At 36.8% G+C, this 14348-nt stretch overlaps 1 protein-coding gene across 3 annotated transcripts in view; it reads left to right on the forward strand.

The window, feature by feature from the left end:
• elmo1 (engulfment and cell motility 1 (ced-12 homolog, C. elegans)) overlaps window positions 1-14348 on the forward strand; it is an 89584-nt gene that overhangs the window by 16755 nt on the left and 58481 nt on the right. The window contains exon 1 of one of the 3 annotated variants that reach the window (XM_059556522.1): window positions 11322-11536. The exons of the other annotated variants lie outside the window; for them this stretch is intronic. The gene's annotated coding sequence lies outside the window, so the exon portion shown is untranslated. Of the gene's footprint in view, window positions 1-11321; window positions 11537-14348 lie in introns of those variants that run through there. 3 annotated transcript variants of the gene reach the window in all.

The following is a 14348-nucleotide window of genomic DNA, read 5'->3' on the forward strand; positions in this document are numbered from 1 at the left end:
CTTTTAACATTTGTACTTAATTAGACGACAATTTATATATGTGCAGTTATTATTATTATTATTATTATTATTATTATTATCATTATTGCAAAATACTGCTGTCATTTTGCTCCCGTTTCCCCAGTGCAAACCAATTTAATTTAGTTTGGTGATACTAGAGGCAGTGATATCTGGCTCTGGTGTTTGTGCACTTTGCTTCACTTGTGAAATTTACAGTCATCGCTATGAGATTGAATGAATCAGCTGCTGAATCAGTAGCTGATGTTGTGTTCCTGACACAGAGCTGCCTCTCGGTCCTCTCTGACTGCTGGATGCCTCTGCATCCTCTCTCCTAATCTCTCTGCTATGCTTGTCTAGCAGATCCAAGAGATGCACTGGCCAGGATCTTGTGGCAATGTTTGAGGAAATTGCTTGAATTTCTTTCATCCCATCCCATCATTACTAATTAGTTTTAATTTAGCTAGAGAAACCAGTGTAATGAGGCGAGGGTTGCTTTAAGAGTACTTAAATGTTCCAGTTCACTCTGTGGGATGTGGTGTGGAGGGGTGGGAGCTGGTCAACATGCTGATTTTTAGTGTTTGTGTACATTGGCGTGTGTGTGCAAAGTGACTTAACAGAAGTGGTTCATCTTGATGCTCTAAAGCTATTCTGTAATTCAAATAATCAACACGCTATGGTTTATGTAAGTTATAATTACAGATTGTCGTTTTTTTTTTGTTTGTTTGTTTTTTCTTGTGCTGATGCACAACCGCTTCGACATCGACGTCTGCGGTCCAAGAGGCTGTGTGCGCCGACAAAATGTTTACTTTTCAGTAAAGTTTGAATTTGCTATTTTCATTCAGTTTGGTTCAAAAAGTCGTGGATCAGTAAGAAATGAATAATTTTACTCAGCAATTTATTTCATTTAAATTAAAGACTCTAGAGAAATGTATAATGGACATTTATAATTAATACAAAATTTTTCTATTTCAAATAAATGCTTTCTATTATTTCAATTAAAGTATCCTGAAAAAAATGAAATGCAGAGTTTCCACAAAAATATGAAAAATAGCTTAGCTGTTTTTGATATTGATAATAATAAATGTTTCTTGAGCCAAAAATTAGCATATTGGAATTATTTCTGAAAAATTATCTGGAGTAATGTAATCATGGGAACATCATTTAATAAAATATTATTAAGAATTTTTTTTAAAATGGTAATAATAATATTTCACTATATTTTACTATATTTATACTTTTTTTTCTAAATGGGAAATGCAGCACAAGATATTTCTTTCAAAATCTTGCCAGCCCCAAATTTGTGAATGGTATTGTATCTATTTTAAAATATATTAGCTGATTATTGTAATTCTACTTTATCATCAGTTTCTACATAATGCATCATTGGTTGCCCTATTGGTTAGTAATATTCATACTAGTGTTGTCAAAAGAGCCGGTACTTCGGTACCAAGTCGGTACTAAAAAATTTAAATGTGACTGTACCAGGTTTCTTTAAGTAGGCTACCGGTAGTACCGAGGTCCCGTTCAAACCCGGTTCAGCGCTATGATTTCCGCGAAGCAGAAAACGAGGACGGAATCTCAAAATCTAGTCATGAAAATGAAACTTTCATTTTAATATGGACAGTCATGGAATTTGTCAAAGTTAGCATAAATTAATCAAATCTCCATATGGACCAGTATCTGTAAATGTTAAGCCGCAAAAGTTGTTTGAAATATGAATCCGTGTTCTGCGCGTCTCTGTGTGAATTAATGAATGGCAGAGACCTGCGGGTTTGTTTACTACATAGACTGAAGCGCATGACGCTTGCATTAATTTCAGCATCTGAGCTTCAGAGTTCTCTCTCCATCAAGCGATCTGAACTTTTCAGTTCATCTCAATGGACGCACAGCGCGCCTGTATTTGATGCTCTGTAAACTCTTTGTGAAGGCGCACGACTCACCGTCGCTTTACTGATAGCGCTGTTTCTCACACATGCAAAGAGAGAGAGAGAGCGAGAGTCTTACCACGCTGAATCGACACACTATATGTAAACTATTCTTTGTTGTCTTCTCCTGTCAAAATAATGGAGTTCATTTAGAATTATTCATATTCATTTTCGAACAAGCAGAAGACATACCGGTTTCTCCGGTAGTGGGCGGAGCTAATGCGCAAATGGCAATTTCATTGGCTGGCGCTAATCTAGTACTGTCCCTGTTTTGATTTCAGCAAATCAGTTTGACCGAACACAGACAACGTGATTAATATTCATGAACCCAGCAGCTCATCAATCCATAGTGCATTGTATATACATTAGTATGATAATAGAATTAGTAGTAGTATTATCTTTTAATAATAATTAATATGATCTATTACAATTTTTTTTTACAGAAACCCTCAATGACCAAAAATATCTTAAGCATCACCACCAGTCTTAAGTTCAGTTAAAATGACATATGTATTCATTAGGCCTAAAACTTCATTTTTACATAAAGGCATTGTGCTAGAAATATTACTATTATTTAGTAAAATGTATGTGATACTGCTACTACTGTTGAAAAAATGTAAAACTTAATTTTTAAAAAAAATAAATCATAATATTTCTTCCATGTTTTAATTTTAATAGCAAATCCCCTTTATTTACCAAAAATAAAATGTTTAAATTTAATAAATTAAAAGACAAATTAAATTTGGGTGAAACTTGTTTACTGTTTTTCATAATTATATAACTTGTAGAAAAACTTTAAACACAATTGTAAATAAGTATAAAGAATGGCATTGGTTTTATTTTTAGTGCTAAAAAGTTATTTTTTTTAATTAGCATATTTTTGTGTTTTGCTTTGGTACCGAAATTGGTACCGAGAACCGTGGATTTTCACTGGTATCGGTACCGAATACTGAAATTTTGGTACCGTGACAACACTAATTCATACATGCTTTTTTGTGGTGCAAGTGGACTGCAAGAAAGTTGTTTGAGTTTGCAGGTAGATTTCGGGGTGTTTTCCCTTCTCTCAGTGTGGTAACAGCGTCTGTCATGGGTCTGACCTGTTTCGAGTGTTTCCTGCTGGGTTGATGAGCCTGTGAGCACAAGGTCACACAGCCAGTGACTGAATCGTGCTCTCCCCACCTCCATCTCTTGTCTTGCTTCCGCAAATGCTTTTGTAGCAGTAAAGACACTTTTAGATAGAAGACACTCTTAGACCTGAAAACAAACCATTTCACCTGCCAAATACATGTCACTGTGACCAAACTCTCGGCTTGCGCTGCATTAAAATTTAGACGTTAGTCATTCTCTCAGTGATCAGGTTTGTTATAATTAATCTTTCCTAGAATATTACAGTTGAGAAGTAGCATGTCATCCTATTTACAGAAGACTTTTTTAGTGAGCTATTTGATATCACTGTCTCAATATAACCTGGAATGGAAATGCAAATAAGTGTTTTCCTTGAAGAAAACCTGCAGATTGATTTTCCTGGTTTTAATAAGGGGGAAATCACATAGATCTTATATAACCCTACTACAGTATACATCTTATTTTCAATAGCTCTGTTTTCACATGTACTGCATATTAAAGACAGTTACAAAAAGTAAACTTTTTAAGCAAGTTTTTAAACCCATCTGAATGTCTCTTTTTTTTTTTTTTTTTTTTTTTAACTTTTCTTTTATTTCCTATTATCAAGTGCAGTCATACAGTATGTCACGAATTAACATTTTGATGGTACAATATTGATGGTGCAGTAAAGTGTCAAGGGCAAGTCTACAAATAGAATAGCAGTCCATAGATGTCTTCCATCCCAACAAAAATACATGTGAGGGGAAAGATCCTTATCTCTGCAAGTGCAATACCACATGTACATTTGGAAGATAGTACAGATTTTTTTTTACAATACAAATGACCATTGGTAAATAAATGATAAATAAGTAAAATAAAAGTAAGAAAAATATAGTCTGCATAATAGTCATATCAAATGAAAATGTTGGGCAATGGAGGACCATTTATTTAGGAATACATCTGCTTTCAGTTGTAAGTATGCTGTTGTATGCTCCATGTTATAAACATCTTGGATTCTTTCCCTCCATTGTGCAACCGTTGGAGGGTGTGGCTTCAGCCAGGAGGCTGTGATTACCTTTTTCGCTATTAAAAGAAGGATTCTCAGCAAACATGTTTGGTTATTCTCTTCAAGGTCAGCTGGCAGTATCTCCAGCACAAAGTATGATGGTTCAAGAGGTAGATCAATACAAAGACATTTTTTTGTTTGTTTTTGTACATTTTGCCAATATTCTGTTATCTTTGGGCAGTCCCAAAATATATGAGTGTGATCTCCCACCAAGCCACATCCCCTCCAACAGTCGTCTGAATTGTTACTCCATTTTGATGTTATGAATGGAGTTCTAAAATATCTCATTTTAATTTTCCATCCAAATTCCTTCCAGTTAGGACTACTGGTTACCCTGTGTCCTTGACTGCATGAAGTTTCCCACTGCTTATCTGTAATTATTGTGTTCATTTCTAATTCCCATTTTTCTTTAATATCTAAATTATTTTGAATGTCTCTTAATGTGAATCTAGTGTATATCAAAACGGATTTGAATGGTTCATTGATTTTAATTGAAAAGACTCAGAAATGCATTCATTAGTTAACTAGAGCTTTCACTAACAACAGTTTTGATATGTGATTGTGTGCAAAAATTATTTCAAATATATTTTTAACAAAACAAAATGATTTAAAAGCTGTTTGGAAGCAGTGAAATGGATTAATCCAGATCAAGGTTTCCATGTGCAAAGGTGGCTGGCAGCTCTGCTCACAAGTACCACCAGCCCGTGTCTGCTTTTGGAAAACTAACTCCCAGGGCTGGATTGGGTGACTTAATCAGGTTTGTCAGAGGCAGTACAGCGTGTAGGGGATCTCTTTGCTCATGGGGAGGGGTTTAGGTACTAAAAACAAGAAAGGGCTAATTGGAACAAGGCACATCACACATGCATCTCCAAGGAGACAGCTGGCTCCTCAACCACCAAGATGGGAACATCGCTTCTAGGTCAGCTGTGTTTGTTTCTCTAGTCAGTAGACTTTTGATTTGAGGTGAGATGAGAAGCTTGTGTGCTTATACAATATGACTTATATATTCAGCAGTGAAATATGAGCCCTATTCGGATGGTTCTGGTTTTCTAAATCTCTGTGCAGAGAAATCTAGACCAGTGGTTCCCAACCTTTTTCAACTCGCGGCCCACACAACCAATCACATATGTTTGCGTGGCCCACTGCAAAAAAATATAAATAAATAAATCCCGTGTCCAGGGTCTTTTTTCCAGTCTTTTTTGCCATGCATTGTTCATAGAGCTCATTAATTGTAGCGGTGCCTCAGGTGTTGAAATAGATTTGTTATACATTATACAGGTTCACACGTACTCCGATTGCAGTGTGTATACAGTATGTGTAAGTGGTGCAGAAGCAGCCGCGAGAGCACGTTATTGTAACGCGAAAGCACATTAAAATAATGTGCGAGCACGAATCTCTGTTCGCATACAGATTTCCTTCACTCTGTCACAAAACCAGACATGCTTGTCCGGAGAGAGTGCGCGCACTTAAAGCGTGTCTCCTCTCACTTAAACTGTGTCCTGTGCACACACAATTCTCTCTATGCTCATATCTATGCTCTTAGATATTAATTATTTTCTCACATTTTTATTTCTAGCCTTTTACCGCGTGCAGTGTGAACGCTCTGATCCGTTAACATGGGCTCGGAAAAAAGGCGCATCACAGACAGAGTGTGAACCTGGATTTAGGCATATGCCCAGTCTGTTCTGTTCTGTCATGGCCGCGGAAAATCGTGCTATAAAGCGATTTAGAAATCGCGACGCTCAAATTGTGATTTTATGACTATTTCGATTAATCACACAGCCCTAGAATGGACTGGAAATGAACAGACAATAACTTGGGGTGGCACCGCTCAGCAAAACGTGAAAACCAGATCCAGCTCGGCAGCAGGTAGACAGTCAGCGGAGCAAGCAGTCAGGAGGAAACACAACAGCCATTTATGCATGTTTGAATTTGTTGTTCTGTAGCATATGCAGCAAAAATATCTAAGATAAATTGGTGGTTTATTCTTAAACCAATCAGCGAGCTCGAATAGTGGAAGCATAGTAACAGTTTAATATACATTTTTTTGTTATTTAATTTTATATATGAAATGATGTTATTATGTTATAACTTTACTACGTACTAAACATTTTTACATACTGTACAGACCAAAAGTTTGGAAACATTACTATTTTTAATGTTTTTGAAAGAAGTTTCTTCTGCTCATTAGCAGCCACTGCCGGGCAGTGGTTCATGTAGGTTGTCTACAAACCGGAAGGTTGGTGGTTCGATCCCCGGCTCCACTTGACCAAGTGTCGAGGTGTCCTTGAGCAAGATACCTAACCCCAGCTGCTCCCGACGAGCTGGATGGCGCCTTGAATGGCAGACACCGCAGTCGGTGTGTGAATGTGTGTGTGAATGGGTGAATGTGAGGCAAATTGTAAAGCGCTTTGGATGGCCATGTGGTCTGTTGAAAGCGCTATATAAATGCAGTCCATTTACCATTAAGCCTGCATTTTATTTGATCAAAAATACAGAAAAAAATTTAATATTGTGATATATTATTACAATTTAAAATAATTGTTTTTAAATTTATTATACTTTAAATTATAATTTATTCCTGTGATGCAAAGCTGAATTTTTAGGATCATTATCACATGATCCTTTAGAAATCATTCTAATATGATGATTCATTATCAAAGTTGGAAACAGTTCTGCTGCTTAATATTTTTTCAGAACATGTGATACTTTTTTAGGATACTTAGAATAAAAAGTAAAAAAAAAAAAAAAAGAAGCTATGTTTTTAAAATATAAATATTTTTTAATAACAATATACACTACTGGTCAGTAATTTGGGGGCAGTAATTTTTTTTTCTTTTTTTAAAAAAATAAAATCAATACTTTTATTCAGCAAGGATGTGTTAAATTGATAAAAAGTGATAGTAAAGAAAATATATTATTAGAATATATATTATTAGAATTTTTATTTTATTTTGAATAAATGCAGTTCTTTTTAACCTTTTATTCATCAAATATATTAGACAGCAGAACTGTTTCCAACACTCAGAATAAATCAGAATATTAGAATGATTTCTAAATGATCATGAGATAGACTGGATGTTACATGTGACACTGAAGGCTGGAGTAATGATGCTGAAAATTCAGCTTTGCATCACAGGAATAATTTTTTTTTTTTTTTTAAGTATATTCAAATAGAAAACTTATTTTAAGTTGTAATAATATTTCACAATATTACTGTTTTTTTCTGTATTTTTGATCAAATAAATGCAGGCTTGATGAGCAGAAGAAACTTCTTTCAAAAACATTAAAAATAGTAATGTTTCCAAACTTTTTGTCTGTACTGTATATTAACAAATTATTATTTCTTTTAATAGTAATTGGCAGCCCACTTGCAATACCACCGCGACCCACTAAGGGGCCACGGACCACAGGTTGAAAACCACTGATCTAGACAATCATTTTACCTGATGCTGATGTTAATATAGCTAGTCTTTGGAGTTTCCACAATTTGGTTCACCTCAATTTCATTACATTTTTACATTAGGGATGCAACAGTACAGCCCAAAGTTCAATACATACCATGGTTTTTAAACCATGGTTTTCAGTTTGGTTTGGTTCTGATGGCTTGGCACATCAGAGTAGGGCTTGCACGATTAATCAAATGCAATTGCTGACAAGCTACGAAATTTTTTTTTTATCACAGATTATATAATCGCGTTATTTTGAAATCGAAGAAATCGTTCACGATAATGAAAGCTGTTTGTGTAGCTTTTCAGTGAACTACGCCTATGTGTAGTAAATGCTGCTGCATCTGGAAGCACATGAAAATACCACATTTAATAAAACATGGATTATCATATGTCTACTTCAGATTTCTTTTGATAGAAGTATCATTGGAGTGGAGATTATCAAGCCCTATAAACACATGTAATGTCTGTTCATGTTGTCAGAGGGAGCCCTCGTGCAGAAACTCCAAATATGCATCACAGAAGTAATAGAACTGATGATGTCATGTTCCAGGAAATCCCTAATATGGACAAAGGTATCCAGCTTTTGCTTTAACTGAATAAAAAGAAGATTGAAATGCTTAAACTGATCAAACGTGAAGACAATAAATACTTGACTGTGACAGTACACTGTATAGTTTATCTGTGCTCTTTAAGCCATCTAGGCTATATTCACGGGTTCACACAAAAATTGCAATAATGTAATAAATGACTAATACTCATGTCTGTGATGAGAGAGGCGGGGCCGAGAGCTGGTGGAGTTAATGAGAACCAGTCTCGAGTTCCATGGAGGAGCTCTGGAAGGATAAAACGAGGAGTGTCGACAGTGTTGGACGAGAGAGGACCAGGCCTGGACTTTATTTTGTGTTTTGGTTCTGTTTGTGTGCAGCAATCATCAGGGCTGTAGTGCTATTTTGTGTTTATTTTATTATTCAAATATTTAAATGTTCACTAGTTTCTTCCTCCTCCTTCTTGACCTACGAACGTTTGTTACAATGTCGTTCCAAACATGTAAGACCTTATTGTTCATCTTTGGAACACAAATTCCAAAAGCTTCATAACATTTCGGTTCAGCCACTGATGTCACATGGGCTAGCTATTTTAACAATGTCCTTGCTACCTTTCTGGGCCTTGAACATTTCAGTTGCCTTGCTGAGGGTACTTTTACTCATGTTGGGTACTTTTGACAACATTAGTCCAGTCCGAATAGGTTTATATTTAATTTTATGGTGTTTTTGTTTCATTTTTGATAGCAGTAAATCGTTATTTGCTTGTTGAAAAGAGCAGCATAAGCATTCTACACAACCTCTCCTTTTATGTTCCACAGATGAAAGTATGTCATAAGGGTTTAAAACATTATGAGGGTGAGTAAACAAATTATATTTTTGTTTAAAGTGAATTATTCTTTGAATAGAGAACATCTCAACATTGCACTTTGTACTGTTGAAACTGGAGCTGCCATTCATTTATCACAGTAAAGTCCCCCAAAGAAGGTCACTGTTTAGTTTTAGATGTGCTCATTTTCTGGAAAAATTTGTGGATCTCTTTCTTTCTCCTCATTTCTCTTTTTTTCTCTCTAGCTGGTCTCAAAGACCTTAACCAATTTTACCAGTCAGTCTAAACAGCGCTGGTTTGATGTACCCGACCATGCATGAATCTAGGCCAGACCCAACAATTTTCATTGACCAGCTCTCCACTCATCTCTGTTCATAGCTCGAGGGAACCTAGAGCCTCCTCAACAGCTGTGAGAGCAGGGCCGGCCCCTAGGAGCCCACAATGGGTGGAACCAACATATGCTCCTTCTCGTTCACTGACATGAGCCAATTTAGCCATCATCCCCTCTGAACCTTTAATGGGAGACGAGATGTGAGCAGCTTGGGCTGGGCGATATATCTAAAAAATGCATCAACGATGTATGTTTCATATTTAGTATGACGTGAGTGCAGCAGTCGTATTTGTCTGTCAAAAAAAAATGCGCTGAATATGCGTTCTGTGTGAATGTCTTTGTTTCGGTTTTAACCTAATTATACTGTAGTTCTCTATTTTTAATTAATAACGCAGCAGCTGCGCATCTTGTAACATTCAACTGTATCTTTTTTTATTTTTATTTTTTATAATCACTTTATTTTATTTACAGTCTCCTCATCACAGGCAGGCACAGCACTTATGTTTGTGTTTGTGCATGCTGTCTGCGTCACTCATAACTTGTGTGATATATCACACGATATAGACAAATAAAATTCTATCGTTATTGATAAAGGAGTGCTGTCGATAAATATTGATACCATTTTATCACCCAGGCCTATTAGCAGCTCTTGAGTTTGCCACCCAGCTGCTGCTGTTACATCAGAAACGTCCAAGCCTCCTCCTCAAAACTGTCAGGGGTTGAACAGATATGGGAAATGAGAGTGGCCGACGCATGCTGTAATCAACAGCTCTGGTGTTCTTTTCTTTTTTTCAACCTTTAAAATGTGCCCTTCTGATAATTAGAACACTTATCGTTAGTGCTATTTGTGTGTTGCACCAGGCATCAGTTTCCGGGAATGTCCTTCTGCCCAGCTTGTCATAAAGTGAGCTTGTTATTTTTCCGCTTTGGGTTGTTTTTAAAATGTTGTTACCATGGCACTGTGAGTCAGTGTCAGTCTAGTGTCAGCTTTGTTTATGTGGGCCGCACATGTTTTGCAGTGGAAGTGCGACTTCTTTGAGAAATCAAAGGAAATCTTTAAAAGACAAAAACATTTTACACTGAAGGGGACTGCATTCATGTTTATTTTTACTAATCAAGGCAAATGAGTGTTAATAAAAGGCCCAGCTGACTGTAAAATGGAGCCATTATTGTTTCATATAGGTATGAATAAGGATCACCTTATCTGTAAGACCGATTTGCAGGACCCTCTGGATGAATGGTACAGATTTGTTGTTTTGTGACATCTTAAATAGTGGTCAACCGATATATCACCAAGGCCGATATATCGGCTGATATTAGGCATTTTTCAAATATCGCCATTGGCCGATAAGTTTTTCTGCTTGGCCGATGTGTTCGAGGCGGGACTTTTATCTTGACGTCGCGCAGGTCTTTTATTTTGAGAACGGCAGCGCCTGAGCACACAGTGTTCACCGTCGTTGTTAACAGTTCTGTCTAATACAAATAGAAGTCTGTCTAATAATCAGATAGAACGGTTCAATAAATGAATTAATGTATAAAAAAAAGTATTATACCGATTGCTTTTATATTATTAGTAATAGAAAGGCAAACATTATAATACTTTCTTGTTTGCGGTCAGCATTAAGCAAATACGCATTATATATATATATATAATTTGTGAAAAATACTTTGTCATATAAAGTATGTTTATGTTACACATTTATTTTAAAATCCATTGTCAAATGATTTCAAATGTCTTAAATATTAATAAAAACAATAAAAATATATCAGCTATCGGAATCTGCATCAGCTGTCAAAAAAAAACTAAAAAAAACAATATTGGTCGACCACTAATCTTAAAGTTACTGAAACCTTTCTGACTTTGGCTTCAGGATTAGTTTTAAAATGGGGATTGTTGTCTCGTCTCCATATTTCCTGTTATTGTTTGACACACTCAGATAAGCCGAGAAAGGAGCCCATGAGTCTGTTTCCTCCTCACGTCTTCGGTTGCGTTGCGTCTTTGAAATTTGCCGCCTTTTCGTGTAACTGTGTCCCAGCAGTTTCCTCTTCTCGTGATGAACGCCTACTTCCTCTACCTCTTTCATCTCTCTTTCTTTATCTCTATGTCTTTCTCGCTGGTTAAGACAAGGTTCATGTGAAGTTGTGTGATAAATGCAGGTATAGTCTTGATTTTGAAGTCTTTTGTTGATGATGATTCTTAGTGGAGAAGCAACACACCACACTGCTGAGGTTTAAAGAGCAGGAACATCAACTTGTTCGAGCGGCTGCTAGTTGCGGAGGTTTCCGGGTAAGTTTCTTTATGCTTGTGGAATAGTCCGTGCCGCTCAGGGTGTGGCTTTGGCCCCTGGGGTCAACTCTGTGACCCCTAACATATCACTACAGATCTGTCTGTGAACCAGGCTGCATTTTTAATTCCCATAAACCTAAATACATTGCTGAAAGCTTTTGTTTGGTCTGTTTGCTATTTTGAGGTCTCTCAGTTGAGCAGGCAAGAAAATCTGTATTGACCTAGACACTTGAATGTGCTTTGAAATGATATGGAATTTAGATTTAATCGGCAATGTTTTTGACTGCGCACCTGTTGACTGACATTTCCACACTGTACTGTGCTGTGCTTACTAAATAGATGCTTGTTTTAACATTGTAACTTTAATCAGTATTTTTTATTTATTTTTAGCTAGAAGGTGCAGTTTCCTTGTTAAGTACTAGTGAGATGCAAATGCAAGGAGCTGGAGATGTGGAAACTGCTGCTTAGTTGTGTGTGTAATTCGACAGGATATCCTGGTTACTGTATGAGAAATAGAGGGCTTTTTTTGATGCTAGGCATCTGCTGCAGCGCCTGAAAGAATGCGCACCGATTCTCTTGACTGTCTACACTGATAGTTTTTTTTTTTTAACTATAAACATTTCAAAGGAAATGAATGTCTTGTCTCGAGAGGAGAGTTAAAATGCCTGTTGTACATTATTTGCTGATGTTTAGCTCTCACTGTTCCCCAAACAGAGATTACACTGAAAGACAAAGGAATGTCATCTTGATTTTAGACATCTTTTGTACAGTTGATTTTGGAATTGGAATATTGTAATCATTCAGTATCATAATATAGGTTTATAACAAATATAAATATTTGATTTATTATTATTATTAATTGATTATTCTTAGTTATTAATATTTATTATCATTAAAGCAATATTTAAATTCATATTTTGATATGATCCTTGTGTAACATGTATTGTCTGATTGCACTCACTCTCCTCATGTGAAATGGTGTGACATTCACTATGAATAATGAGTGAGTCAGCGGTTTTGCACAATACATGCATGAATGTGTAGAATGCCTGTTGTGTTGTTCGACATGCTCTCATGAGTTCTGCTCCGAGACAAGATGTCACGATAGAGGGGAGCACAATCCCAATCTCCAATTTCCCCATCCTCTCCTTACACACTGACAGCTACACTCAGTTGTCATATGAAAATGTCTCTTGGCATCATTCTGACGTATACATCATTACTGATGGAAATCCACCAGATATTGACTACGTATGCGTGTCTCAAACGGGACCCACAGTTCTGTCTCTCTAGAAGGGTTTGGAGGAACAAGGCACAGGTCGGAAATGAGAGCCGACCGGCGTCGGTCAGACAAAGAAAGTGAGTAGCAATAACTCAGTAGCTGTCTCGCGTGTCTTTGTTTCTCAGTGCAGATAAAGCTCGCTGCTCCTTTGTAGCCCCTGCCGGTGTGGGCCCTCTGTGCTTTGGGGCCCTTTGTAGAGGTGTCAGATGGACCACTGGAGGGCTCTTTTGAAATCTATACAGGAGGTAGGCAACCCAGTGAAGCGAAACCTGGTGAGAGTGTGAACTTCTGAGCATTCTATCACTTTCTTCTCACAGCTGACGGACTGCAGCTGTTTGGCTTGGTGGTGTTGTGTTCTCTGTGGGAGTGAAGTCTTAACATTTAAACCGCACTGGGACTGTCACTCTGACAACCACATGCCATACCGTCCATCATGCTCAGCATCTCTGTTTGCCTGCAAGAATAAACAAGGCTTTTAGTTTGATCATGTACCCGTTTGATCATGTATTTTCTACATAATTTCTGAGTAATGCTAATGAAGCAAGTTGGCTGATTAGTTTTTAGTCATGCTTCTGAGTGTCCTGCAGTTACTGCAGTTATTGTTATTGCTATCATTTGTCTCTTAATAAAAACAGTTCTCTAATCAGCGGTAAATTCCTTCAGGTGCGTGATTTCACATCGAGCAGCTGTTACTACACAGAGCCATTGTTAACTGAGAAGATGCGCAAATCCACGTTCATTTCCAGCGTTTATTTGCGCACCTTCTCAGTTAACAACGGCTCTGCATAGTGAAGGCTGAATGTTTTGAGGAAACTGGTGGACAAGGCCACTGGCCAGAGTGACTAATTAATTCAGTGGGTTTTACAGAAGGTATTGAATGGAAGAGCACTATTAGAAATCAAACCCTGTCTGTCATTCTGTTTTCTTCTCGGTTCCTTTCAACAGCATTATTGAGTAGGTTTAAGAAACCATGTCTATCAAAAATGCTAATTTGTTTCACTTTTAATTTGTCTTTTATTTTGTGGATTTTTTTGACGGACGAGACATATGAATGCTTTAGTGGACAAAAATACTTTAATAGACTTGGTTTGGAGAAAGCACCTTACATGGTTGTTGCTAGTGTACCACTGCTTTGTGGTTGTATCCACATATCCAGCATTTCATTCTCTACAGTTATGTCAACATACAGTGTGGAATAAAACCACTTGTACTTGAATGTTGTAATAGCTTTGTGCATGAGTTTTATTCTGTTGTAGTGCAGCCAAACCCGTGAAACCTAGAAAAATAAGTAGTATGCACACATATTAAAAGAATAAAAAATGAAATGGAGAGCACGTTTCATGACCATATCTGTGTTTAAGTAAATGCTCTACACACAAACACATTAAAGCCAAAAGCATGAAAGATTTGATCTCCCAAAAATGTTTACATTTGTTTTAACCTCATCTATGACTTTTTTTCCCCTCATGAAATGTTTGATCTAATGTTTATGCACTATGCAAATGAGTGATAGACCGAAATGTTCAAAAC

Source organism: Carassius carassius, chromosome 8 (genome assembly GCF_963082965.1).
Source record: "Carassius carassius chromosome 8, fCarCar2.1, whole genome shotgun sequence".
NCBI lineage: Eukaryota > Metazoa > Chordata > Actinopteri > Cypriniformes > Cyprinidae > Carassius > Carassius carassius.